Genomic DNA, 26,292 nt, shown 5'->3' with positions numbered 1-26,292 from the left:
ACAGGCATGAGACACCGTGCCTGACCTAGAAACTTGACTTCAGGAATCTAATTCTGCCATGAACCTTATCTGACATGAGCACAGCTCTCAGCCACCCCACCACCAGTCATTAAACTCCTCTAAAAAGGAGAAAGCAGATTTTATTTTTAGAAACGGGTATAGGCAGGCAGTTAGAGACACAGACAAGGATGGAGGGACAGAGGATCTTCCCAAAGGGTAGTTTCTAACCTCAGTGTGTGATAGAAATTCATAAATTGTGGTCAGGCGGCAGTGGCTCAAGCCTGTAATTCCAGCACTTTGCGAGACCAAGACGGGTGGATTACTTGAGGCCAGGAGTTAAGAGACCAGCCAGGCCAACAGGGCGAAATCCCATCTCTACTAAAAATACAAAACTTAGCTGGGCTTGGTGGCACGCACCTGTGGTCCCAGCTACTTGGGAAGCTGAGGCACTTGAATCATTTGATGGAGAGAGGGTCAAAAAATGTTCAACTGGATTTGAAAAAGAAAATCTCTTAAATTTGTCTCAAAAAAAAAATTGTGCAATAGCCCTGGGGTTCTTGCTTACTTGTTGGTGTCCCTGAGCTAGTTACTTGTCACTACTGAGCCTTCATTTGTAGAAGGAGCACATCTGTAGTACCAAAATCACAAAGTGTGAGAATCGATGAGCTAACAGGTGAAGTGCCTAAAGGGAGGCCTGATACTTGAGGTGGTGACTGTGGTTGTTGTTCATCGTAATAAACGGAGATCTGAGTTTCACCACAGAGGAGAGTTGTCAGGAGAGAAGTGGCAATGAAGGCTGGGACTCAGAGGTGCTTTCCTCAGGCACAAAAAAATACACATTGTTCTCAGGCACTCATTTGTTCAGTTAGGCCTTCAGCCGATCTTGATGGAGTACGTACTGTGTGCCGGGCACAATTCTAGGTGCTTGGGATTCACCTGTGAACAACGTAAGCAAAGATTCCTGACCTCGTGGAGCTGACATTCTAGTGGAGAAGACAAACAAGAAAAATAAACAGTATGTTAGAAGGTGATGAGTGCTGTAGAAAAATAACCAAAAAGTGGCCTGGTGCGGTGGCTCACGCCTGTAATCCTAGCACTTTGGGAGGCCAAGGCAGGTGGATCACGAGGTCAGGAGTTCGAGACCAGCCTGGTCGACATGGTGAAACCTCATCTTTACTAAAATACAAAAATTAGCCGAGTGTGGTGGCACACACCTGTAATCCTAGCTACTCGGGAGGCTGAGGCAGGAGAATCACTGAACCTGGGAGGCGGAGGTTGCAGTGAGCCCGAGATCTCACCACTGCACTCCAGCCTGGGCAACACAGCAAGACTCTATCTAAAAAAAAAAAAGAAGAAGAAGAAAGTGAAAAATAACCAAGGTACGCATGAACTGGATTAGGACTAAGGAAAGGAAGTGGGGTGGAGACAGAAGGGCTGGTTGCAAATGCAAACACAATGGCCAAGGTAGGTAAGTGTCCTTGAGGAAGTGAGACTGAGCAAAATCTTAAAGGAAGTGAAGTCTGCTGGACACCTGGGGGATAGCAGACCCAGAGCTAGAGTGGCGACCTCAGGCAGCACCCTGCCTGGTGCAGTCTCTCCAGGAACCCAGGAGGTCAGGGTGGCCGGGTGAGTGAGGAAGGGGCCAGAGAGCATGGACGGGTCACTGAGCATCCATAAAAGAAATTTCCACTGCCATTCCGTATAGTTGGTATAAAGGAATCTTCCAGGATAGATGACGTAGTTTTATGTGAAACAAGTCTCAGCAGGCTGTTGCTGGGGTTGCGTAAAACAAATGCCTTCCTAGGTGAGAGAAACTCAAAAGGGTACAGATCCAGGCTTATTTTAATAAGTAAATCATTAATCTTTAGCAATGAAAATAAAAGACGGAATGTTTAAAATACAGAGCAAAGAAAAGTATTGAGACTTTAAATTTTCCCTTTATTTTTACCCAATTAAATTTCAAAATAGATATTGCATGCATAGCATAGAAACTTCAAAATACTAAAGGGTAGGAAGTGTGTCTCCCCGTCACCTGTTCACTGGCCCAACAGTTCCCCTCTGACAGGAGCAATGTGGTCACCACGGGTTGTCAGCCTCTCACAGGCATCTACAAGAGTGTGTGTGGACCTTATTGTTACAGGTAGAACTGTGGTCCCCTTCCTCCCCGCAAGTTCATATGTTGAAATCTCAACCTCCAGAACCTCAGAATATGCTTGAGGTACATTTAGACATAGAGTCTTTTAAAAAAAAAAAAAAACTAAGGTTAAGTGAGGGTATTAGGGCAGGCTCCAGTCTGACTCATGCCCAGCACGGTGGCTCGTGCCTGTAATCCCACCACTTTGGGAGGCCAAGGCGGGCAGATCACCTGAGGTCAGGAGTTCAAGACCAGCTTGGCCAACATGGTGAAACCCTGTCTCTAGTAAAAATACAAAAATTAGCTGGATGTGGTGGCACATGCCTGCAATACCAGTTGCTTGAGAGGCTGAAGCAGGAGAATCACTTGAACCCGGGAGGTGGAGGTTGCAGTGAGCCCAGATCGCGCCACTGCACTCCAGCCTGGGTGACAGAGAGACTCCATCTCAAAAAAACAAAAAAGATTATAGGACATAGACACACACAGAGGGAAGACCATGTGAAGACATAGGGAGAAGACAGTGATCAACACACCAAGGAGAGAGGTCTCAGAAAAAACCAACCCTGCTGACAACTCAATCTCAAATTTCTTTCATCCAGAATTGTTAGAAATAGATTTCTCTTCTTAAGCCACACAGTCTGTGGTATTTCGTTATAGCAGCCCTAGCTAACTAAGGCTTCAAAAGTGTGTATCTTCACTTTTTGTTCATTTGGGTGAATATATATATATCCCTTAATATTCACAACTTTTAACATACTGTAAATTCTATCATGCACTTTGATTTCTCTCATTTTAAATTACATCTTAGAGATCATCCCAAGTCAGTCAGTACACATAAAGCTCCTTTATTCTTTTTAAAGACTGCAGCATATTCCATTGTGTGAATGATTTTGACCTTTCTTTATTAATGAATTTCAAGTTGTTTACAAAATTTGCTATTACAAAAAAATGCTACAGTGAGTAACTTTGCCTACATGTCATTAAATAGATGTGTACACATATGAGTAAAATATTAAATTATCAGAACAGCTTCACTAAAAATAAATGGATTTAAAATTTTGACAAATATTGCCAAATTGCCTTTCAAAAAATTTATACCAATTTACCCTCCCACCAGCAAGTATTTCTGGTTTTGTTGAGACAAGATCTTGTTCTGTCACCCAGGCTGAAGGGCAGTGGCACAATCTTGGCTCACTGCAGCTTTGACTTTACAAACTCAAGCAATCGTCCTACATCAGCCTCCTGAGTAGCTGGGAATATAGGCATGTGCCACCAAGCTCTGCTAATTTTTGTATTTTTTATAGAAACAGGGTTTTGACTTGTTGCCCAGGCTGGTCTCAAACTCCTGAGCTCAAGAGACCTGCCCACCTCAGCCTCTCCCAAAGTTCTGGGCTTACAGGCGTGAGCCACCACACCTGGCCAAATATTTCCATTTCTCCATAACATTACCAATATGTTGCTTCATAAAACGTTTTTATTATTACCAATAAAGTTGATGAAAAATAGGATGTTGTACTTATTGTCGACAAGGCTGAGTGACTTTTCACATGTTTAAGTTTTTCATCTAACTTGAGGATTGAAATTTTGGCATTTTTCATCTTCTACCCTGCATGGAAGTCTGGCTAGCATAACCACTAACCTGGCCCTAGCTGTGTGTTACTCTGTAGTATTTGATGTGTTATCTTCCTGCTAAACAAAGTATTGACTAATTCTTTTTTTTTGAGATGAAGCTGGACTCTGTGGCCCAGGCTGGAGTACAGTGGCGCAATCTCGGCTCACTGCAACCTCCACTTCCTGGGTTCAAGCAATTCTCCTGTCTCAGCCTCCCGAGTAACTGGGGCTACAGGTGCACACCACCATACCCGGCTAATTTTAGTAAAGACAGGGTTTCACCATGTTGGTCAGGCTTGTCTTGAACTCCTGACCTCGTGATCCGCCTGCCTCGGCCTCCCAAAGTGCTGGGATTACAGGCGTGAACCACTGTGCCCGGCCTCAGTATTGGCTATTCTTTAATACCACAGTGTGCTTCTTCTGGCTTCTCCACAGTTAAAATCATCATCACCGTGGTTGTTACTGAGAAAGTCACAGTCTAGCACATTTAGCAGATGTATAAACAAATATCTGAAATTTCATATCCACCTGGTGGAGCCCAGGAAGGTTTTAAAGTGGAGGTGATACTTGAAGTATGGATAAAAATGAGCCAGGTAAGAAGCCACACTAGGCAGATAAAAAGGCATACAATTCAGAACATTACATATTTGGGACATCACGTAGTCTGGTAGGACATCGAATGGAAAGTGGGAAAGAATGTGGTTGGCAGCCTCAGCCTCCTTATAAAGGTCTGTAAATGGCGGTGATCACAGCTGCTTCTGGCGTTTAAGCTCAGGCTTTGCTTCAGCACCCACAAGCATGACCTACCCCTTTTCCTCTCTGGACTTCCCTCTCTTCAAGCAATGTGCTCTCACAAAGAGAGGTACAATAATTCATTACCTAATTCTCTCTTATGGACATTTAGGCTGTTAAACAAACATCACAACAATGGACAACCTTGCATATTTATGTATAACATCAAGGTTATTATATTTTTTGTGTCATTACATGTTTTGATTGATCAGGTGACTGTTGAACTGACCCCAAGCTGGCCAGGTCTTCCTGAGAAAGAACAACTTCTATTCATTGCCTCTTAGATTCCATTACCTCCCTTCACCTTGACACGATTTTCAATTTAAGAAGTTTATTCCAGGCTGGGTGCAGTGGCTCACGCCTATAATCCCAGCACTTCGGGAGGCCGAGGCCAGTGGCTCACTTAAGGTCAGGAGTTCAAGACCAGCCTGGCCAACATGGTGAAACCTCATCTCTACTAAAAATAGAAAAATTAGCCAAGGGTGGTGGCACATGCCTGTAGTCTCAGCTACGTGGGAGACTGAGGCAGGAGAACCGCTCGAACCCGGGAGGCAGAGGTTACAGTGAGCCAAGATTGCGCCATTGAACTCTAGCTTTGGCATCTCAAAAAAATAAAAAAAGAAGAAGTTTATTTCTCACATCTTCCTCAACCTCAAGCCTCCCAGATTTGTCCTATGCAGAGTGGGCAGCATCTCCCTCTTAGTGAGTAAAAATGGAGATGTGGCTGAGATGGTCATTGGTACCTTTCCTCTCTGAGTTTCTGTGATGAAGTTAAGTTCTGAAAGGTTCTCCCTGGGCTCTTAGAAAGGTGGACATATTATCCTGAGCCCCCAAGGATTTGTCCTGCCCTCTGGGTTTGGTGTATGTTAGAAAATAGCCCCTTTCCTCTGCTATTCCACAGAAGTGACTACAGTATGTCCATTCAGGTTACTTTGCTGTACTGTAGATTCTTGTCACTGGCGAAGGTAACATTGAATGTTTCATCTAGTGACTGAAGATGTCAGGCCTATTCAGTGTCACCAGTAACTGACATTTTGTACATACCAACAACTCCCCCTGTAGATCCTACTATGAGTCACTCCTCCAATATGAGCCTCACTTTTTCATTTGTAAAATGAGATGGTTGGACGAGATTTCTGAAGTCCGTACAGCACCTGAGGCTATAATGATGAATGGACGAAGCCAAATGGATGAGTAAGCATATTACTTCAGGACAATTTTCTTATGATTTACCTGGAAATCAGAGATATAAACTGATGAAATGTTCAGTAATTTATCACCTCAATAACAGCTCAGGGCCACAGTGAAAAGAAGTGTCCCAAGGATATTACGTGTAACTATGACAATAAGCACAGTACGAGGGACTTTAAGGAGGTAGATATTGAAGCAGGCAGAGGTGGCCAGGGAAGGGAGGCCTCAATCTATTTACAAAGAAGAAATCTTACCCTGAGTCCTGTCTCTCATTACATCTGCAAGGTTTCAGGTTTCCTGTGCTCTATTCTTTAGTATCCTGTCCCTAAATCACTCTGTACGTGTTTGAATTGTCAGTCTCTTTTCACTCTTCCCCTTGCTTGAGGACTCTTCATTCCTACCCCTCTCTGCCCATGACTGGGCTAGAATTCACAGTCATACACTAACGCAATGATATAAATAGAAGTAGTAGCAGTTCCAAGGAGGAACTGGCAATGTCAACATCTGACTGGAAGAGATAAGGGTCTGATGGGGAGATTGTAGGCACTGGCACAGTCCTGTGGGGAAAGAGAGCATGATGATGCATATTCGCATTGATGGCACCATACTTCATGTTAAAAACAAACAGTACTCTTAGAAACAAAGCCCTCAGGAAGATGCATTTAGGACCAAACAATAAATTACCAAAGGGGATGGAATTCTGATTCTCATGAATTTTGCTATATACATATATATACATAAATATGTATATATGCAAAGAAACATATATTTTTTTCCCTTGGTAACTCAGAGGGTATTATGCTATGTATAATCTATCATCTTTTGGAATTTGCTCTTTTCATTTAATATTATATCGCTAAGACTCATTTATATTACTGCATGTCACTACAGTTGATTCATTCTGACTCCTGTTTAATATTTAATTGGATAAATTTCACTAAGTTTATATTGTCCCTTATTCCACTGAGAGATATTTGGATTCTTCAAATGTCTGCTATTATGAGGAATGCTGCTATGAACATTCATATACATCATTGTATCTCTTGTTCATGTCCAACTATCTTGGGCATTTACCTACAAGAGGAGCTTCTCCGTCATATAGAGTGTGTGAATTTTCAACTTTAGGAGGTAATGGTCATGACAAACCATTTTCCAAAGTGACTGCGCAAATTTATATTTTCACTAGCAGTGTGTGAAAGATCCTGAGGATCTACACCTCGTTCCCCACGTTCATTCTTACCCTTTAAAATTTTTACCAAGCAAATGATCAGGGGCTAATTTTTACTTTCAAGTTGTTGGTTTAAGGACTGCCCTCCTTGGGTAGCGTGAACTGACACCCTTGATTCCCAGGAGTAGCAGGCTTGTGTTAGAAATTCTCAGGAGACTCTTTTCTTAGTCTTTACCCAGACACAAGCTAAAACAAATGAGTTGCCTTGGTTTTTTCTAGGATGGGGTGGAAACAGCATTGCTTTCTAGTCTACTCTTATTATGTTCTTAATTCTCACTTCATCAGGGCACAGGTTCTTTACTCGTGCTATTTTAAAAGCCATGCCCCGGGTTACTGAGGCCAAGACCCCAAGACAGCCTTAGCCCGGGCTCATGACGATTGCTCTGGTTACCTCTCTCTCTATTTTTGGCCCCTGGTGATTTTCTTCACTTTTCTGTTAGTTCACCTGTGCATTTAAAAGAACGTTAACTTATTTTATTCAACTCTTTCAGAGGTTTTGAAGAGATAACTACTTCAGATTGTCTAGTATGATGTCATTTTCTTGTTTAAAAGCTGCCAGTGTGCATATTCCCCAGAATGCAGGAATGCCTGGAGGTTTGCTCTCCATCCCCACACTGAGAAGTTTGTGCTGGCTTGGCTGCTCTGTATCTGGGCCTCTGTCTTATGGAGAGGGAATCTGCTCCATAGACAGCCCCGTTGAGTCACTCTCAAGTTCATTCTTACTATGCTCAGGACAGTGACCCTGGGGCCCAGTCTGTGTCCACTCATCATCAGTAATAGGAGCCCCTTACCCACGCAGGCCCTTCTGATTTGAGAACTGGGTGAATAATCGTCCATAATGATTGAAATTGGAAGTTACTAATTAAGTCTATGCTAGTGGATCAGTAAGGAGTGGTTGTGGTCTGAGAAGCTATGTGTTCCTCAGGGTGGGAGAACAGGAAACTGTCTACTTGGGAATTCATATGAAATTGCAAGGAACTCTTTTGCAAAGAATCGAAACAATCTTAAAGAAGTACAAAGTTGGAGGACTCATTTTCTAGTTTCACAACTTACTACCAAGTTACAGTATCAAGACAGAGTAGCATGACAATAGGACAGATATATAGATCAATGGAATAGAACTGAGAGTCTAGAAATAAGTCTCACATTTAGAGTTAATTGATTTTCAGCAAAAGTGCTAAGACAATTCAATAAAGGGTGCTGAAACAATTGGATAGGAACATGCAAAAGAGTGAAGTTGGACTCTTACCTAACACCATACACAAAAGTTAACTCAAAACGGATTAAAGACCTAAACAGAAGAGGTGAAACCATAAAACTCATAGCAGGCTGGGAGTGGTGGCTCAAGTCTGTAATCCCAGCACTTTGGGAGGCTGAGGTGAGCAGATGCCTTGAGGCCAAGAGTTTGAGACCAGCCTGGGCAACATGGCAAAACCCTGTCTCTACAAAAAATACAAAAATTAGCCGGGCGTAGTGACACACACCTGTAGTCCCAGCTATTAGGGAGGCTGAGGCAGGAGGTTTGCTTGAGTTTGAGAAGCAAAGCCTGCAGTGAGCCATGATCGTGCCATTACACTCCAGCCTGGGAGACAGAGCGAGACTCTGTCTTGAAAACTAAATAAACAAATAACAGCAAAAATCTAAATCGACGCTTCTACAATGAAGATGCACAAATGGTCAGTAACCACAGAAACAATGCTCAACATCATTAGCTCTTGAAGAACTGCAAACCAAAACCACAATGAAATACCGTTTCACACCCACTAGGATGTGGGTGTGAAAAGACAAATAATAGCACATGTTGATGGGAATGTAGAGAAACTGAAACTTTCATGCACTGACGCCAGGAAGGCAAAATGGTACAATGCCTGGGTGACAGAGTGGGGAATCTGTCACACACACACACACAAAGTTTGAAATAGTGTCTTGTGACTTTGGAAAACAGCCTGGTAGTTCTTCGAAATATTAAACATAGTTACCATTCCTAGGTATATACCCAAAGAAATGAAAACATATGTGTACAGAAAAACTTGTACACAAATGTTCTTAGCAGCATTATTCACAACAGCCCCAAAGTGAAAACAACACTAATGTCCATCCACTAATGAATGGGTGGATGAAATGTACAGTAGTGCTTCTTCTTATCTGCAGTTTCACCTTCTGCAGTTTCCGTTACCTACGGTCAATTGTAGTGGGAAAATGTGAAATGACAAATTCCAAAAATAAACAGTTTAGAAGTTTTAAATTGTGCAGGCCAGGCACAGTGGCTCACTCCTGTAATCCCAGCACTTTGGGGGGCCAAGGCAGACAGGTCGCTTGAGGCCCGAAGTTCAACACCAGCTTAGCCAACATGGCAAAACCTCATCTCTATAAAATACACAAAAATTAGCCAGGCGTGGTGGCGCATGCCTGTGGTCCCAGCTACTTGCAGGGCTGAGGCAGGAGGATTGCTTGAGCCCGGGAGGCAGAGTTTGCAGCGAGCAGAGATTGAGCCACTGCACTCCAGCCTGGGTGACAGAGTGAAAACTGTTTCAAAAAAAAAAAAAAATTTGAAATCGTGTCTTATTCTGAGTAGCATGATAAAAATCTTATGTCATTTCACTCTGTCCTTCCCAGGAAGTGAATCATTCCTTTGCCCTGTGCATCCATGCTGTCTAAGCCACCTGCCCGTTAGTCACTTAGTAACTTATCAGATTGACAGTTGCAGTATCACAGTGCTTGTATTCAAGTCACCCATATTTTTCTTGATAATGGCCCCAAAGCACAAAAGTAGTGATGCTGGCATATTTTTATAAATTGTTCTATTTCGTTATTGTTATTATTCTCTTACTGAGCCTAATTTATTTTTATGTTGTCTTGTAATTTACAGATTAAACATTATCATGTATAGGAAAAAATGTAGTATATACGGGATTTGATGCTATCTGTGGTTTGAAGCATCCACTGGAAAGCTTGGAACACATGCCCCCAGATAAAAGGAAATTACTGTGATCCACATAAGGGAATAATAAGCAATTGACAAAGATAAAGTACTGGTAAATGCTATAACATGGATGAAACTTCAAAACATTATACTAAGTGAAAGAAGCCAGTCATGAAACATCATAGTGTAATGCATTACATGAAATGTCCAGGCTAGGCAATCTATAGGAACAGAAACTAGATTAGCCTAAGACTGGAAGATTTCAAAAGAAATGAGGAGTGACTGCTAATAGGTATGAGGTTCCCTTTTGGGATGATAAAATTAGCCTAAAATTGGTTGTAGTGATGTTTTCACAATTCCGTGAAACCCAAAAGTATCGAATGGCAGGAGAGGGAACTTATTTTAATGGGTGAATTGTATAGTATGTCAATTATATTTCAATAAGGCTGTTAACAAGAATAAAAAGATGACTATGACATGATTCCTGCTTTGGAAGAGCACAACACAGACATTTTCAATCCTCTATATCTCTGTAAAAATTTCACCACTTCAAAAGTGGGTGAAGGACATGAACAGACACTTTTCAAAAGAAGACATATATGAGGCCAACAAACAAACGAAAAAATGCTCATCATCACTGGTCATTAGAGAAATGCAAATAAAAACCACATTGAGATATCATCTCACACCAGTTAGAATGATGATCATTAAAAAATCTGGAGACAACAGATGCTGGAGAGGATGTGGAGAAATAGGAACACTTTACACTGTTGGTGGGAATGTAAATTAGTTCAACCACTGTGGAAGACAGTGTGGCGATTCCTCAAGGACCTAGAAATAGAATTCCATTTGACCCAGCATCCCTTTACTGGGTATATATCCAAAGGATTATAAATCATTCTGTTATAAAGACACATGCATATGTATGTTCATTTTGGCACTGTTTATAATAGCAAAGACCTGAAAACAACCCAAATGCCCATCAACGATAGACTAGGCAAGGAAAATGTGGCACATATACACCATGGAATACTATGCAGCCATAAAAAAACATGTCCTTTGTAGAGACATGGATGAATCTGGAAACCATCGTCCTCAGCAAACTGACACAAGAACAGAAAATCAAACACCGCATGTTCTCATTCATAGGCAAGTGTTGAACAGTGAGAACGCATGGACACAGGGAGGGGAGTATCATAAACTGGGGTCTGTTGGGGGGTACTAGGGAGGGACAGTCAGGGGGAGGGAGGTTGGGGAGGGATAACATGGGGAGAAACGCCAGATATAGGTGACAGGGGGATGGAGGCACTAAACCACATTGCCACGTATGTACCTATGCAACAAGTCTGCATGATCTGCACATGTACCCCAGAATCTAAAGTATAACAAAAAATATATTTTTTTAAAATTCTGAATTGCTTTACTGTCTTCCAGTAAAAGAGGAAACAGCAGTTACAGAAGAGAATGGATAGAAACATCCCCTTAAATAAGAAAAGGATTACAAAATAAAAGAGTTTCACCAATATTCAATACAACAGCGGCTAGAGATTAACGTCAGCTCTATTTATAGTGTTTTTTGCACATAATTGCATATGGTTACACATACTTAAGTTGACTAAAAATTACAGCTAGGCTGGGCACAGTGGCTCATGCCTGTAATCCCAGCACTTTTGGAGGCCAAAGTGGGCAGGTCACTTGAGAGATCGCCTGGCGGAGTTTGAGATCATCCTGGCAAACATGGTGAAACCCTGAGTCTACTAAAAATACAAAAATTAGCTGGGCATGGTTGCACACTCCTGTAATTCCAGCTACTGGGAGGCTGAGGCACAAGAATTGCTTGAACCCAGGAGGCAGAGGTTGCAGTGAGCCGAGATTGCACCACTGCACTCCAGCCTGGGTGACAGAGACTCTGTCTCAAAAAAAATTTGTTTTAATTGTAAAAAATTACATCCAGGTCAGTGATTCTCAAACTTTAGTATGCTTACCTGAAGAGCTTTTAAAAACTCATATGACTGGGCTCTACCCCAGAAACTTTCAATTCAATAGGTTTAGGATAGATGCCAAAATATTTGCATTTCTAAAAAGTTCCCATGCTGATGCTGATAGTCTGAAAATCACTTGGAAAACTACTGACTCGGGTGTTTTCTTTTTATTTGGTCTTCCCTTTTTTTTTAAATTATACTTTAAGTTCTTAGATACATGTGCAGAACATGCAGGTTTGTTACATAGGTATACACGTGCCATAGTGGTTTGCTGCACCCATCAACCTGTCATCTATCTACATTAGGTATTTCTCCTAAGGCTATCCCTCCCCTAGCCTCCCATCCTCTGACAGGCCCCAGTGTATAATGTTTCCCTCCCTGTGTCCACGTGTTCTCATTGTTCAACTACTACTTATGAGTGAGAACATGCAATGTTTGGTTTTCTGTTCCTGTGTTAGTTCACAAAGAATAATCATTTCCGGCTTAATCCAAGTCCCTGGAAAAGACATGAACTCATCCTTTCTCATGGCAGCAAAGTATTCCGTGGTGTATATGTGCCACATTTTCTTTATCCAGTCTATCATTGATGGGCATTTAGGTCTTTGCTATTGTGAATAGTGCTGCAATGAACATTGAAGTTTGCTGAAGCCGCGCCCACAGACACCCCTTCCCCCAGGTGCTCTGTCTCAGGGAAATGGAAGTTTTATTTATAAACCCCTGACCGGGGCTGCCGCCTTTCTTTCAGAGATGCCGTGCCCAGAGAGGAGGAATCTAGAGAGGCAGTCTGGCTACAGCAGCTTTGCCAAGCTGCGGTGAGCTCCACCCAGTTCAAACTTCCTGGTGGCTTTGTTTACAGTGTGAGGGAGAAATCTCCTACTAATGCCTTAGTAATGGTGGATATAAGGCCGGCTGCCTCACTGGGAGTTAAATGGACACACTTATCTCTCCCTGTGCCGGCCTCTCCATGCTGACACACTTATCTCTCCCCATGCAGGCCTCTCCATGCTGACACACTTATCTCTCCCCATGCTGGCATCTCTATGCTGGCTCCCCACACCCATTCCTATCTGGTCTCTCTATGCAGGCTCCACACACCCACTCCTGCATTCCTCACTCGACCTCTTCAAAATTTAAAAAGTCCACCAAAGATTTGTCCAACGGCAGCTTAACATTGACCTCCCCAGCAGGTCAACCCACCAGTAGTCCCACCTGGCAACCAATGGCAGCTCGCCCCATCAGCACCTTGACTTCCCCTCACCAATGAAACTCTCTGCTCTTTGTTTCCCTAGTAATCAGTCAAACCCCCTCACCAATGAAACTCACCAATGAAACTGTCTGCTCTTTGTTTCCCTAATAATCAATCAACCCTCCTCACCAATGAAACTGTCTGCTCTTTGTTTCCCTAAAGACCAATCAATTACCTCCACTCCCTATAAAACCCCACACCCTGAGAAGCCGAGTGCGACTTCTCTGGCCCCTTCTCGGACCACAGAACCTCACCCGGGAGCTGAATAAATTGGATTCTCATTTTCTCACACTGGCCTCAGTTTCCTCATTTTAACTTGGCAATATACCTTACAGCGGACAACCCTCTCCCCACCAAGCTCAAATGTCCAGGTCGACTTCAGGCTGCTGTGCTGGCAGCGAGAATTTCAAGTCAGTGGATCTTAGCTTGCTGGGCTCTGTGGGGGTGGGATCTGCTGAGCTAGACCACTTGGCTCCCTGGCTTCAGCCCCCTTTCCAGGGGAGTGAATGGTTCTGTCTTGCTGGCATTCCAGGTGCCACTGGAGCATTAAAAAACTCCTGCAGCTACCTTGGTGTCTGCCCAAATGGCCACCCAGTCTTGCATGAAACACAGGGCCCCGTTGGTGTAGGCACCCAAGGGAATCTCCTGTTCTGTGAGTTACAAAGACCATGGAAAAAGCATAGTGTCTGAGCCAGAGTGCACCATTCCTCAATGCACAGTCCCCACAGCTTCCCTTGGCTAGGGGAGGGAATTCCTTGACTCCTTACACTTCCCCTGTGAGGCTACACCCCACCCTGCTTCGGCTCGCCCTCAGTGGGCTGCACCTGCTGCTAATCAGTCCCAATGAGATGAGATGGGTACCTCAGTTGGAAACGCAGAAATCACCCGCCTTCTGCATTGACCTCACTGGGAGCTGCAGACAAGAGCTGTTCCTATTCTGACATCTTGCTAGCCACCTGACTCGGGTTTTTTCAAGATGTCGTTCTCAGTTCATCTTCCTCTTGTTAGGTTAAAAAAGTCCTCTAGATGTTGATAAAGTCAAGATGCAGCAGGCAGGCTTGCTGAAAATGTTAGCTAACACTCTGGTACCTCACAGAGGGCAAACCAGATGCATCAGGGCCTCTTCTGCTTGTCAAAACTACCTCTTGCCCCATTGTTACTTCCTATTACAACAGTAGCCTGTACAATTTTGTTCATTCTGCCTCATGTTGCAACCACAAAGATTCTTTCTGGAGTATCTTTTTTCTGTTGGTGCTTATTGAGAGTGGCGAAAATAGTGAAAGCCATCACCCTTAATCACAAGGCATCAAAGCCTGGTTTTAGGGGAATGTTTCTCAACAAGATTTCCTTGAGGAGAAACCAAAGGCTTGGTCATCACCTAGAACTTCACCTCTGAAATCTTACCTCACATCTGCAAATCATTCTCTCTCTCCCTCACTCTCACTACACCTTTCTCCCTTCTCATTTCTGTTATGTTTGTCTCCTTTCTACCAATCTGTTGAACTTGTGTAGGCCTCCGTGTCTGTACCCCATTGTTGAATACCTAAGCTATTTTCACAGGCATCCTAGGGTCTAGCACCCTCCTGGTCCAACGCTAAATTAGTGCTATAACCACCACTTTTCCATGCCAATACCTAAGCTCTTTTTTTACCCTCTCAATCTTCCACCAGACTAGAGAGGGGCAGTCACCATGCTGCAGGTTTAGAGTAGAATTGAAACCAACTTGTCTTTTTTTAGTCCATATTTACTCCTATTGCAAAAGATACTTGGTGCTGCCAATTCCAGAACTGTTCGTGTGTTTTGGGAAACATATATAATACTTCTTTGCATTTTCCCTGCTGGCTTAAGAGTAACTTTTTCAGGCTGCTAAATCAGTATCATTAGTTATGCCTAAAAGCTGTTATTGCTCCTGTCTACCCTCTTCTTCATTTGCTTTTGTGCAAACATTTATGCCTTTTAAAAAAATTTACTGTTGTTTTAATGGAATTTGGAGAAAGAGCAGAGGCAAATGCATGTGTTAATTTCAGCATCCTTATCAAAAGTCTTGCAACTTTCCTCCTAAAGAGAGTGTATGTATATGTGTGTGTGTGTAATGATTGTGAGATTCATCAGGCTGATAATTGTGGCTTTAGGTAATTCAATATTACTGTTTTACAGTATTCTATTGTTTGACTACATAAAACTTTATTCATTTTTTTTTTACACACATTGGGGTTGTTTCCAAGTTTTGGTCTTACAAAAAAATCTGCTTAAAAATTATTGTGTGTGTCTCCTTGTACACCTGCGTGAGAGTTTCTCTTAAAAGGAAGGTAGAGAGGATGAATTAGAAACTATAAGCCTCTTCAGTTCTACCAGATAATATGAATTTCCAAAGTAGTTAGATAAACTTACACTCTTACCAGCAATTAATAATGACTCTGCACATCCATTAGCCCTTGATGTCATCAGATTTTTAAATTTTCGCCAACCTAGTGGGTTTAAAATAGTATCTCACTTCCAAAAGAACAAGGGATCATTGGTGGATGTCAAAACTATTGCTTGTAAAATGCAAAAAAAAAAAAAAAAAAAAAAATGCATCACTGCAATGGAGAGATCTGTCTGTCACCACCTTAGCTGAGTGACCAAATTTGGCATCACTAACAATGAGACTATCTGGCATTATGGGTCCCCTGATGTAATGCAACATTAACTATTGTAGATTTACCTATAGAATAATTCTTGTCAAAAATTGCAATCTGAATCAATCAAGCTCTAGGAGAAGTTTCCACTTTACAGGAAGTAAAGGGGATCAAGTAACAAGGTGAATGATACGATGAGGAACCAGACAAATCCAGAATATAGGACTTTACACATCTGGCATGGTGACTTTAGAAAATCAGTATCATAAGGGAGGGTAACTGTGTTAGATTAAATGAGACCAAGAGGACAAAACAAAACACACTTCTTGACTGAATCCTAATTGGGATGTAAGAGCAATTTGGAGACTGGGAAAGTCCTTTCACGCAGATATAAAAAATGTAACAATAGATGTTGATTAATTTAATAATTATGATAAATATAATTATAAATTTAATAGTTTAATAGTTTAACAATATACACTAATTATAAATTTAATAGTGTATATTGTTAAAATGTTACCATATTTGCTTTAACAATGGTTAAATCTAGACAATGCAGAATGGATATAAAGGGAATAATTTTATGGTTCTATTTTTATGTCTGTTTGAAATTCTTAGTTAAATATCATAATATTAGAAAAATGTATCTCAGGCTGGGCACTGTGGCTCATGCCCGTAATCTCAGCACTTTCGAAGGCCGAGGCAGGTGGATCACCTGAGGTCAGGAGTTAGAGACCCACCTGGCCAACATGGCGAAACCCTGTCTCTACTAAAAGACAAAAATTTGGTGTGGCAGTATGTGCCTGTAATTCCAGCTACTTGAGAGGCTGAGGCAGGAGAACTGCTTGAACCCAGGAGGCAGAGGTTGCAGTGAGCCGAGATTATGCCACTGCACTCCAAGCTGGACGATGGAGCCAGACTTCATCTCAAAAAAAAAAAAAAGAAAGAAAAGAAAAAGAAAAATGTATCTCATTTTGTTTTTTTGTTGTGGTAAAACGTACATAACATAAAAATTAGTATTTTAACCACTCTTAAGTGTTCAGTGGCATTAAGTACACTCACATTGTTGTGTACCTCAGTGTGTTTTTAATCGAGTTTATTGAAGTATAGTTTACATACAATAAAATACACACGTTTTAAGTATATGAGGCAGTAAGCTTTGAAAGTGTAAACTCCCATTTGCATCAAAATATAGATTTCCTTCATGTTCCTTTACAGTTAATTCCTCCTCGCCACCACCACCTTATGTAGCAACCACTGATCTTATTTCCATCATTATACATTTATTCTGCCCAATCTACACCTATGTATATAAAGGGAATCATACAGTATTCACAATTCTGAATTTAGCTTGCTTTCACTCAATGTAACATTTTTTCAATTGCTCTATACGATACTATTTCAAATACCAGAAATTTTGTCCTTTTAATTGCTGAGTGGGTGAATACACAACAGTTTGTTTACTATTTGCCTATCGATGAAGGTTTGGTTTGTTTTTAGAGGCTATTGCGAGTTGTGAATAAACACACTATGAATATTCATGTACAACTTTTCTTGCAGACAGATGTTTTCATTACTCTGGGTTGGGTGAAAAATGTGTAACTTTATAAGGAACTATCAAATTGCTTTTCTATAGTGGTTGGCTATTTTACATTTCTAACAACAAAGTAAGAGAGTTCCAGTGGCTCCACATTTTCACCAATACTTGGCATAATCAGACTTTTTAATTTTAGTCATTCTAGGGCTTATGAAGGGATATTCATGATTTTAATTTACATTTTCCTAATGATTCATTATTTTGAACATGTTTTTATTAACTCTTTGACATTTATGTATCTTTGTTCATGTTTCTCTTTTAAAAATATAGTTATTTGTCTTTTTATTACTGAGTTCTTAGTGTTCTAAAGTGTAGTCTAATTCTGGATTCTCTTCTCTATTGATCTATATGGCTATTCTCTGCCAATACCATGCACTCTTGATTTCTGTAGCCATATTATTGAAATTAGGTAGTGTTAAGTCACCCAACTTGATTCTCTTTTTCCCCAGAATTGCTTTGGCTATTCTAGATCTTCTGCTTTTCCAAATAAATTTTAAAATGAGCTTGTGAAATTCTACCAAAAAGCCTGGTGGGATTTGGACATGGATTAAATTGAATCTATAAATCAATTTGGGGAGAATTGATATCTTAGTAATATTGAAACTTCCAGTCCGTAAACATGATATATTTTCAGTTACTTTGATTTTTTAAAATATCAGCATATTTTATAGTTTTCAATGTAGATTTTTTAAATAGTTTGATGTTACTATAAATTGAATTTTTAGATGGTATCTTATTGTGGTTTTAGTTTTAATTTCCTAAATTACTTATAAGAATAGCCATCTTTTTGCATATTAATGACCAATCATGTATCTTTTGATACATTCATTTAATTTTTATATGACTGTTTTTTAATTCTCTATGTTTTCTGAATGCTAATTTTTTTACCGGTGATATGTGGTACAAATAACTTCCCCCATTTATGTGTTGTCTCTTTCACTTTCTTGAGGATTATTTTCTGATTAACAGAAGTTTTTAATGTTACTGTAACAAGATATATAAATAGTTTCCTTTATCATTTATATCTTTTGAGTCATGTTTATAAAATATTTTCTTTTTCATGTACCAGTAGTTCCAGCTAGTTGGGAAGCTGAGGTGGGAGGATCACTTGTGCCCAGGATTTGAGGCTGTAGTGAGCCATCATTGTGCCACTGTACTCCAGCCTGGGCAACACCTCATCTCTAAAATATAAGTAAATAAATAAGTAAAACTTTAAAGTTTTTATTTAATATTTAAGTCTTTAACTTAATTCCAAGTCTTTCTTGGAATTAACTTCTTTGTATGGAGCAAGGAAGGAATTCAACTTCATGGTTTGAAAAATCTACAAAGTCAATAATCCCAGTATCAGTAATTAAATTATCTATAATTTTCCCACTGATCTGTTAAGAAGCCTTCATTATGGATTATTTTACATGAATATATAAAATAAAATTCTCGTATGTTCACCAATTCATGTCTTGTTCTATTTATTTTTTGTCCATGAACTAAACTCCATTGTCTTAATTACTATGGCTTTAGAATAAATCTCATTTTCCAGAAGGACAAACTCTCTCAAACTCTCTCTCCATGTTCTTTATTTAGAAAAATTTGGCTTTTCTCAGTCCTTTCATCTTTCATAAAAGTGTTAGAATCAGCCTAGGAAATTCCATGAAAACTTCGTTGGGACTTTAATTAAAATGGCATTGACTATACAGATTAACTTGGGGGTGGGGGAATGACCTATTTATATTAATGAGCTTTTTCTGTCCATAAACTATGTCTCACTTTCAAACTTATCTTTTGATCTCCATCAAGCAACCCAATAGCTGGCCCAGTAAAGAAAGAAAAGGAGGAATGGTTGATTTGAGAGACCATCAAAACTGTTTTAAAATTTTTTTCCTTGAGTCAAAACCAATTTAAACAAAACAAAGGTTTTGTTCAGTGTGTGTGTGTGTGTGTGAGACAGAGTCTTGCTCTGTCACCCAGGCTGGAGTGCAGTGGTGCAATCTCGGTTCACTGCAAACTCCGGCTCCTGGGTTCAAGCAATTCTCCTGTCTCAGCCTCCCAAGTAGCTGGGATTACAGGCACGAGTCACCACGCCCAGCTAATTTTTGTATTCTTAGTAGAGACAGGGTTTCACTATGTTGGCCAGGCTGGTCTTGAACTCTTAGTCTTGTTTTCCTGCCTGCCTCAGCCTCCCAAAGTGCTGGGATTACAGGCGTGAGCCACAGTGCCTGGTCTCGATGTGTTTAATAATCAAGAAAACTGACAGAATCACTTTTACTTCTTTTGTTACAGAAAAGGATCCAAGTAAAGTGTTCATCCTGATCCCATGAAAAATTGAGTTTTACATATTTTAATACCCTGCAGCCTTAAGAAAAGATTAGTAAACTTACTGCTTAACATTTACATCAACTAAGACAGTTTGAATTCATCATCAGTTCTCCTACTAGACACTGACTTATGATACATAATACAAAAAATGTTTTTATTTATTTTATTTTAGAGACAGAGTCTCACTCTGTCACCCAGGCTGAAGTTCAGTGATGTGATTATAACTCACTCCAGCCTCAAACTCCTGGGCTCAAAAGATCTTCCCACACCAGCCTCCTAAGTAGCTGGGGTTGGCATGTGCCACTGTGTTTAGCAAATAATATGAACACTATTTAACAGAAACATTTTTTGAAAAATACATTTGACATATCAAAAAACAAGCTATTGTTATGATCTGACTGTATCCCCCCAAAGGTATGTGTTGGAAACTCAATCCTCAACGCAACAGTGTGGGGAGGTACGGTCTTTTGGAAGGTATTTAAGTCATGAGACTCTTCCCTAATGAATTTATGAATGCCATTATTTTAAAAAGCTTGTTTGACCATGTTTCCTCTCTTCTGCTCTTCTGCCATGTGAGGGCACCACATTCCTCCCGTCTGAAGGATGCAGCATGCAAGGCACCATCTTGGAGGCAGAAACCAGCCCCTCACCAGATGCCAGCACCTTGATCTTGGACTGTTCTTTATAAATTATGCAGTCTCAGGTATTCTACTATAGGAGCATAAAATAGACTAAGACAGCTATCAAATTGATATCACTAGAAGAAAACTCTTCCTTTAATAAAACTGTCAGTGGCTCAGGAAAAAATTACCAGTTCTATACAGGAAATAGTAGAAATGAATTCACTTTGAAGCAGTTTTATCCCGCAACCTTGGATATAAGCACTGTACTAATTAGAAGTTACCTGACACTCTTAAATGAGAAACATCTATTTGTAATCTTAGTTAACTTTCATGGAGAGCTTTATGTCTCTCAATGTCTCCTATTATGACACACAGCCCTGTGAGGAGGGAAGGGATAGCAGGCTGTGGGCCCTGGTTATGCTACCTGCTTCAAATTCTTCAAATTTCCAAATACCAGACAAATTGTAGGACTTCAAATTCTCTCACCACAGCCAGCCTTACTGATTTCTCCTGCTTGATTTCATGTTTGATCTCTGGAAGATTTTGCTCAGAAACAGGAATCATTCGGAAAGTGCTGATGTGGTGGGAAAAGGGGAATAAGGAAAGGATGTTTACCCAATCGAGGAGGAAGCCAGACTCAGTGATAAGCTGACAAAGGGAAGTGCTGCGTCTGGATAACCTGGCCAACTGACTCTGCCATTTGCACTTCCGGCCCTTTTCTGAGAAACCATAGTTGATCTGAACATTTGCTTGGACAGGCTGAAAAGTAAAGCAGAAATATTATCATAGTTGGAGAATCAGGCTCTTACTGGTTGCAATCAACCCCTGAAAGCTCTTCGTCAAAAGACATCCACCAGCCTCAGAAGACATTTTCATAAGGCTCATAGTTACATCAGTTCTAAGGACCTCACCCCTGACTATTCATAGCATCATCCCTCAACATACAGATAGCCCTTTGTTAAGATAACTCACGGAACAGCATGGAAATCTAAGATGACAAAACAAATGCACTACAAAGCACTAATTCTCAATACAAAGGTAGCATCCAAAGGGCATATTTAATAAAGTGGACTTCTTTTTTTTTGAGACAGAGTCTTTCTCCATTGCCAGGCACCAGGCTGGAGTGCAGTGGCGCGATCTTGGCTCACTACAACCTCCGCCTTCCGGGTTCAAGCAATTCTGCCTCAGCCTCCCGAGTAGCTGGGACTACAGACACGTGCCACCAAGCCCAGCTAATTTTTGTATTTTTAACAGAGATGGGGTTTCACCATGTTGGCCAAGATGGTCTCGATCTCTTGACCTCGTGATCCGCCCGCCTCAGCCTCCCAAAGTGCTGAGATTACAGGAGTGAGCCACCGCACCCGGCCTAAAGTGGACTTCTTAAGAGGAAGTACTCTTCCTGCCATTTCAATTGCTCAAATGTTAGGGAAGTCAGAGAGGATTTTCCTGAATGGACTGATACATACACTTTCTCAAGAGCACAGTCCCTATCTGATAGGATAGACATATGTGCCAAACTCCGCGTCTGTTTATTCTCTGAGAGTGGGGGCCAAGTCTCCCACCTCCACCTGATACACACTCATACTTTCATCTGGCTCATACCACCATTCCAGTGGAATTAAACAGCAGTGGTCTATTATTTTATACCCTAACTGTATAATTCTAATGCAGAAATTTCTCCAGGATTGAGTCTTTCCTCTTCAATTCAATAACCACTGCTTTTGTCTCCATTTACAGAGACCAATAACAAATATCCTCCAATTATCAATAACCCCAGCAGGTGACCGTAACATAATGTCAATCTGATCATATTTTGCTCCTGCTTAAAAGTTCTTTGTTGGCCTCCATTATGGAAAGATGAAATCCGATACTTTCTACCCTACCAGTTTCTGCTTCGCTTGGCCACACTCAACCTTGTCTCTGACCTTTGTCTTACATGTTCTTCTCTCAGCTACATCGAACTTCTCACCTTGCCTTATCAACTTGTTTATGCTTTGTTTGTTTTTTGACCCTGCATCTGCTCTTCACTGTAAATGGAATATCTTTCTTTACTCCTTCTCAGTTTAGCAAATTCCTTTTCAGCTTTTAAGGCCTAGTTCAAATGTCGTCCCCAATACAAAGACCTCCTGACAGTTCTATCATCCTAAAGCATCCCCCCGCTTAACTCCTGTATCATATTTTATAGATTTTTATTAAGTGAAAAGGTAATTATGAGTCTATATGTCTAGATGCATTAGACGAGATGGAGGAAAAGGCAGGGTATAACGGTAGCCTTTTTTGCTGTATCTGGGAAATCATGCTATACTGCTTAGAAATACCTTTTTTGCTCTTTGATTTTTTCTTTTTAATTTTATTTGACAGAGTGTCAGGCAAGCATCACTTGGAAATACCTCAAATCTCTATCACACCTGAGTTCTACTCAGTACTCTTTCTTTTTGTTACTGAAGATAGGGACGTGCTAATGCCTGGACTGTGTCACAATTTCCAGTTTCCAGAGAAAACACTCATTGAAAGCAGTTTGGGATGCAGACATTTCAGCATTTATAGCGATGATACAGCATTGTTTCATTCCTCACAGAATCATTCATCATGAAATTACTCTGAGAGAAAGTTTTCCAGGGTGGGAAAGCAACCCAATCAAACTTTTCCTTCAGTTGAATACCAGAATTCATTCTTTCTATTTTGTGATTGTGATTTTTGTCTTGAATAAGGAAGACAGTAAGGGCTTTGTCTTTAAGGCTGAGATTTAATGTATTCATATTTACTGAAAGGTGTCTGCCAAGTAAGCAAGACTAGGAATCAGATAATATCTTACTTCCAATAAGTCAAAAGGAATGTGTGAATCTGAGAAAGAGCTGCTACTTCAGCTCTTCACACTGATTTGCCTCTGCCAAACCTCAGCCAGTTAACAGATGTGTGTGTGCAGCAGTGGAATATTAAGGAAGTTTTCTACAAGCTCAAATTATACAAAATAGTTGAGCTTTTATAGGTCTGGATTTTATAATTTACTCTGTTAATAACATCATACAAACAAACACATTCATGAGTCCGTGAGGCATTCTCCCCATCTCCCTTTTCCAGTTGTGACTAACACTGAGCCAGCTGGCTCAGAGTAGAGACGCCCTTGTCATTTGGGTTCTGACACCACTCTCCAAAGTAGTCTGGCATTTTGCTCCATCTGCATACACACTGCCAACAAGTCTCATTTCTAGGCATAAACATTGCTCAGATAAATCACAGCGACATCCATATAATGGAACATTATGCATACATGTACCAATCAGATTTGAAAGAAATCACATTTGAAAATTATATTTTGTGATTAGGAAAACATTCAAGTCATTTGAAAAGGCAGAGCAAACAATAGATGTTCAGGATGATCCCAATTAAAAAAAAAAAATTGTAGAGACAAGGTCTCCCTGTTTCACCCAGGCTGGTGTCAAACTCCTGAACTCAAGAGATCTTCCTGCCTCCCAAAGCGCTGGGATTACAGGCATGATATCCCTTTTTTTTTTTTTAACAAATATATTGCGTAACCCAAGTTTACCATTCCTTCCATTCCTTTGAAAGGATCTGTTTTGTCTTAGAATAATAATGGGACTAGGCACAGTGACTCACACCTGTAATCCCAACACTTTGGGAAGCTCAAGTGGAAGGATCACCTGAGGTCAGGAATTCAAGACTAGCCTGGCCAGCATGGTGAAACCCTGTCTCCACTAAAAAATACAAAAATTAGCCGGGCGTGGTGGCGCATGCCTGTAGTCCTAACTAATAGGGAGGCTGAAGCAGGAGAATCACTTGAACCTGGGAGATGGAGGTTGCAGTGAGCTGAGATCATGCCACTGCACTCCAGCCTGGGCAACAGAGCAAGACTCCACCTCGAAAGGAAAGAAAGAAAGAGAGAGAGAAAGAAGGAAAGAAAGAAAGAAAAGAAAGAAAGAAAACAAATAAAGAAAGAAAAAGAAAGAAAGAAAAGAAAGAACAAAGAAAGAAAGACAAAGAAAGAAAGAAAGAAAGAAAGAAAGAAAGAAAGAAAGAAAGAAAGAAGAAAGAAAGAAAGAAAGAAAGAAAGAAAGAAAGAAAGAAAGAAGAAAGAAAAGAAAGAGAAAGAAAGAAAGAAACAGCACAGCATTTTGGAAGACAGAGTAAAAGCCAGGTTACCCAACAAAGGCTGTGCAAGCCCCAGCAGAGTCGGCTTCTTTGCTCTCCTCCCTCCATCTCAGAAAAGTGAAAAGGAAGTGAGATTTCAGTTCTTGCTCTGTAGCTCGGAGGTGAGACATGCAAGTATCAGAGATGATGGTCATGCTCACTGTATCAGAGCAAACAAAGTCTGGAAAGACCCACGCTCAACACAAGCCAGCCGGATCAGCCAAGTATGCTATAGGAAAGCAACAACAACAAAAAGAAGCAAGCAGAATCCCAAGGAAGAACCAAGAACCCAGGCTGGGAAATATATACATATATAGCAAAATGTAGAAAAACCCACAAAGCTCTCCATGAATGCTGGTTTTATGGAAGACTGTGATAAGAACATGAATAAAATAAAACAAGAGGACGTTCAAAGATAAGAAGACGGAGCAACAGAATTCCCAGAACATTGTTAAAGTAAGAATGGTGAAAGCAGGCACCCTTGTTTTGTACCAATTTTAATGGGGATTTATTTAGTGTTTCGCTATTATTTATAATGTTGGATATTATTTACAATTTGTTATTCTTTATCAAACTAGGGAAATAGCATTCTACTTTTAAGTTATAGTTTTTGTCTTTTGTTGTTTGGGGTTTTTTGTTGTGTTGAGAGGGAGTCTGACTCTGTTGCCCAGGCTGGAGTGCAATGGTTGCGATCTCGCCTCACGGCAACCTCCGCCTCCCAGATTCAAGTGATTCTCCTTCCTCAGCCTCCCGAGTAGCTGGGATTACTGGTGCCCGCCACCATGCCTAGCTAGTTTTTGTATTTTTAGTAGAGATGGGCTTTCACCATGTTGCCCAGGCTGGTCTCAAACTCCTGACCTCAAGTGATCTGCTGGCCTCAGCCTCCCAAAGTGCTGGAATTACAGGCAAGAGCCACTGTACCCAGCATTAAGTTATAGAATTCTTTAAATAAAGGTTGAATGTTGACTTAACCTATTTCACTGGCATAAACAATTTTGGAAGACCCTGATTTCCTTGCACCACACTACAAAGAACCTCAGTACGATCCTCAGAACTTGTTCACATGAATGATGAGTGAGACATTTCATCATATTTTCTTTAAACAACCAGACTTTCTGCCACACAGCAAATTGAATGACTCATTTTACAAAGGCAAGTTCTTCCATTACTGGTATTTACAGGATTGTTAATATTAAGGCTACAGGTTGTATAAATACTCTATCCCCCAATGTCTTGAAACTATAAAGAAAAAAAAGTTCAATGAAATCGAGGTTTATTTTTTGTAAAAGCATGGCTTTTGGTATCAGGCAGCTACGGCTTTGAATCTTTGCTGTGCAATATACTAGCTGCAGCTTTAAGCTAGTTAATTATCTTCTCTAAGCTTCAGTTTTCTTATCTAATAATGGGGTCAATGATATTTAATGTACAGGATGTTATAAGGAGTAAAGAAAATAATGTATTTCAAGCTCCTACTTCAAAGTGATAATTATATTACTATTTCTATTTTTAAGATGATGATGTGCCTAGTACATATCAGTAAATATTTACTGAATAAATCAATGATCTCTGTAAATAATTCAGAATGGAATACAAAATCTCTGTCCACAAGGAATTTCTAAGCTAGGAGGGTAATTGCTAATAAAATACATGTAAGTGAAGCCACGTTTTAGATTTGATCTTGTAGGGGCCTAATGACTTGTCTGTTTATCCTGTTGCCAAGTATTCTCCCTAAGTAAGCCTGAGCCTGGTACCTGGGCACAGTCACACTGTAATTTCTAACCCTGTGTACTTTTTATTTCCTATTTATTTATTTATTTTGAGACAGAGTCTTGCTCTGTTGCCCAGGCTGAAGTGCAGTGGCACTATCTAGGCTCACTGCAACCTC

The 26,292-nt window shown here is 40.6% G+C and overlaps 1 protein-coding gene across 1 annotated transcript in view; it reads right to left on the bottom strand.

Moving 5' to 3' along the window:
- ST6GAL1 (ST6 beta-galactoside alpha-2,6-sialyltransferase 1) overlaps positions 1–14,083 on the bottom strand; it is a 188,928-nt gene extending 174,845 nt beyond the window's left edge. Inside the window, exon 1 of the mRNA XM_064366912.1 lies at positions 13,969–14,083. The gene's annotated coding sequence lies outside the window, so the exon portion shown is untranslated. The remainder of the gene's footprint in view (positions 1–13,968) is intronic.
- Positions 14,084–26,292: the final 12,209 nt, after the last annotated feature.

This window comes from Aotus nancymaae, unplaced genomic scaffold (genome assembly GCF_030222135.1).
Source record: "Aotus nancymaae isolate 86718 unplaced genomic scaffold, 86718_ANA_hifiasm-v0.15.2.pri h1tg000067l, whole genome shotgun sequence".
Lineage (NCBI taxonomy): Eukaryota > Metazoa > Chordata > Mammalia > Primates > Aotidae > Aotus > Aotus nancymaae.
This window is presented reverse-complemented; position numbering and strand designations above follow the sequence as displayed.